The sequence below is a fragment of the Marmota marmota genome, unplaced genomic scaffold, assembly GCF_001458135.2.
Source record: "Marmota marmota marmota unplaced genomic scaffold, marMar, whole genome shotgun sequence".
Lineage (NCBI taxonomy): Eukaryota > Metazoa > Chordata > Mammalia > Rodentia > Sciuridae > Marmota > Marmota marmota.
Genome location: NW_025999927.1, coordinates 2,131,408 through 2,134,972, shown reverse-complemented (window position 1 = coordinate 2,134,972; position 3,565 = coordinate 2,131,408). Strand labels below are relative to the sequence as shown.

The 3,565-nt window shown below is 46.6% G+C and overlaps 1 long non-coding RNA gene across 1 annotated transcript; it reads right to left on the bottom strand.

Moving 5' to 3' along the window:
- Positions 1 to 343: 343 nt before the first annotated feature.
- Positions 344 to 3,062, bottom strand: LOC125615894. Its single transcript, XR_007346485.1, has 3 exons — positions 2,944 to 3,062; positions 2,115 to 2,284; positions 344 to 1,500 (listed from the first exon to the last, which is right to left on the bottom strand). It is a non-coding gene; the product is annotated as an uncharacterized LOC125615894 (long non-coding RNA).
- Positions 3,063 to 3,565: the final 503 nt, after the last annotated feature.

The window sequence follows — 3,565 nt, the reverse complement described above, 5'->3', positions numbered from 1 at the left end:
CTTCTATTTCACAAGCTAAGATTAAAAGAAAGAAAGATTAGAATTCCAGCAAAGCTTCCAAGCAACAACAGCGAGTGAGTCCTCCGTGGCTAACTGCGCCGTACAGGATGCCGACGCACCTGCTCTTGCAGCTCTCGAAACAGGCATGTGGGATTTGGGTTCTTTCACATTAGCAGCATCTAGGAGCAGGAGGCAATGGACCTAAGCCGTTACTTTTTACTGTTGAAGATGAAATTCAAGTAAATTTACTGCCTTCTCAGAAGGTATGTATTTAAAACCCATAGTACAGAAAAGACATTGGAGCAAGGTCATTTTTGCATTGAGCTTCTCAAAATGGATTTTCAAACTATTAGGCAAGTTAGAAGGTCATGCTGCCCTTTGTTCCAGATGGTTCACTGTGACCCGGCCAGGATTTCCCAACATTACAACGATGTTCCTCTGACACAGAAGAAAGGCTGCAGCGTTGGGACACAAGGAGCCTCCTAAACGCTGGGGCCTTCCAGGTTCTAGAGGGCACCGAGGTTGCAAAGCAGACACATGCCACCCAAGGGAAGTCACCTCTCTCACTCTACCTCACCCTCCAAAGCTAAATAAAGAGAAGGACTGTCTTCTAATCTAACATATTTTCCTGTGGTCTTGCCTACGTCCCCTACAGGCAAAGAAATTTGGATTTCCTCTGCGTGTAACAGCTAAGAAAGAGACAACTGCGAAGAAACCACAGGACACAGGAAGCAGTTCTCAAAAACAGGGGTTGGGGGTGGAGTGGGGAGGCAGGAGGGCTCTTCGACCTCAGGGGTCGAGCTTCCACACTGGAAAGAAAGATGGAGAGACCTCATTTGCTTTATTTATGTGGTGGAACTTCAATAGTTTCCATGGAATATTCTTTGCCAAATGAAGTAGGGGGTGGGTTCTTATGGGTTAGGCCCAACTCTGGAGCTCCAAGACCTGTCCCACTAGTACAGTGAGGGCAGAGATCTTGCGCATCGGGCAGCCTACATACAGGAATGCCGGAAAGACCTCTCTCCCCAGGGGAGACCTAAGTCCCCCATAGCTCAGTACTGAGTAAAAGCCACTCAAGTAGCTTCACGGTTGAAGTAGCTTCATGGGTGGCATCCCACACTGTGATTAATTTACAACATTTTCTAAAAGGTGTGGTGCCTTCTGGACTCCCCCTGAGGGAGGTGTCTGGAGCTGATGTGAGCAGACCTCGTGGCCAAAGTTGCTGTGGTCCCTCCCCTTGCAATAAGGCTTTCCTACACTGTCTCTCCTTACCCGAGGCTGACTTGCTTTTTATTTGACAGCTCCCCTGGTGCTTGGAGGAATTCACCCTGTTGGGTTTAGGAAATGGAGCTCTTGTTGGCATGGAGTCTTTGGGTGTAAAGACAAAACTACTTGTCCACATCACAACTACCTACTTAACTGTCCATCTCCCAGTGGATGGCGAACTTGGTGACCATGGCGGCTCTCACAGGATCAGGATGGGTCCCCACTCTGTGCAGACTTCAGAAAGGAGTGCAGAAAGGACATGGCTGGTGGGGACAAGATCCCATGTCTGGAGATGGCTACATTGGCTTAAGCTTGCTATGTACCCACACCGCCAATGACTAACATAGATTAAAAAAAAAAAAATGACCTGGTTATTTGACAATCTCTGTCCCCAAGCTCTTTTTATAGTGGTGCTAGGGATCAAACCCATGCCAGGCAAGCATCTACCACTGAGCTGCATCCCCAGCCACCATATATCTCTTCTGATGGTTCTTTCAGTAAGAAGAGTCTCATATTCAGAATACGATATTTGTATTGTCAGTATCTGGGTTTTGTTTTCATTCTGAAGGACTCTTTACTAAGCATGACATGTTTGCAAAATAAAGGTCTTTTAAGGTCCTGGGTTCAATTACTTATACCATGAAAATAAAAAGATAAATTAATTAATCAAAAGTCCTACAGCCATAGGACCTTAGCACTAGGAAAACATTAAGAAAAAAATTTTTTTGAGGAATCTTCCTAGACAACATGCCAGGAAAATTTGACTGCAAGAAAGCCTCTCTCCATCAGGCAGTATATTGTTATCAGAGCTGGAAATGGTGAGCATCTTAAACAATAAGCATGCTTACCTGGAAGTCCCTCATTCAGCAACCCCAGCTCTTAAACCCGGTGTAGGAAGACACTCTTCAGCAACTCCAGCTCTTGAAGCGGGTATAGGAAGACGTCCATGGATGGATGGCAGTGAGCCTCTGCGGTGATGGCTTGGGAAACCTGCACTTGAACCAGCCTGAGGTGAAGACTGGTGGACAGAAAAGGATACAGACACGACAGGACATGAAATCAGTACTTTTACTGACCCAAGGGACAGATGGAGAGATAAGTCCGCACGGACTGCCTGTCACACTGAGAAAACAATCTGAATACCTTCAAAACTACGAATGTGTTAAAAGAGCTGAAAGGTCTGGCTACGACATACTGACCTAGAGAAAGCTTGGATAGTTTGGAAACAGCTCAAGTGGTTCTTTCCTCCTGTCCACACCCCTTTTCAAGGTGAGTCCGTCCGTCCTGCACCCAGCTGGGGCTCTTTCCCCAGCCTCGGGTCTCAGCTGGCCCAGGAGCCACTGAGTCAAACAGCAAGTGGACAGGAGGCCTCCTGGGGGTCTGGAGGCTCCGCACGTTCTGCTCCTTCTCTGGGAACTTGCCTCTCCTGGGAACCTTGTGGGCTTCCCTGCTGAGTGCCGGTGCACATGGAGAGCCCCCAGGCAGAGGCACCCAGCCACCTGCAGAGAGTCTGCCAGTATCCTGGCCGCCCAGCTGGTGCCTGGCATCTCAAGCCCCTTTTCTAAGTAGTTTCTTACAGGAACAAAAACTGATAGTTTGCCCATAAAAACAAGTTCCACCCATTAGTTATCAAAGAAAATCAAACGGAAGTTATGAGACAGGGCCATTTCCACCTACCAGGCGGGCGCATAGGCAAGGATTCTCCTCCACCTCCACCAGCGCCGGATTCCATGCAGAGCCGAAGCTCGGGATTTCAGAAGGCTGTTGGGTGAGTGGCGCCATGGTTCAACCTACAAGCCACCCCCCTTCTTGACCTGTATTCATAAGAGTGATAGAAATGGCAGGATTATTAGCCACGTTTTAATACACGCTCACATTAGGGGATCGATCTGACTATCCATCTAGTGATGAGCTCTTAAAAGAACATTCGGGTACATATGGAATACCAGTCAGTCCTTGAAAGTGATGATATTTACATATTAAGTAAAGACTTCCACTTCTTCTTATTGTTAAATGAACATACAGAGAGTGGTTTCCATTTACACAGCAGAATTATTTAATTTTAAGCAAAAGTATTGTCGCCTTTTTTTTTTTTTTTTTTTTTGGTACCAGGGATTGAACTCAGGGGCGCTCAGAAACTGAGCCACATCACCAGCCCTTTTGATGTTTTATTTTGGGACAGGGTCTCATTAAGTTGCGTAGGGCCTGGTTAAATGATGAGGTTAGCCTTGAACTTGCTATCCTCCTGCCACAGTCACATTTAAATTCTGAGAAATGTATTATACCTTTTAAATAGTTT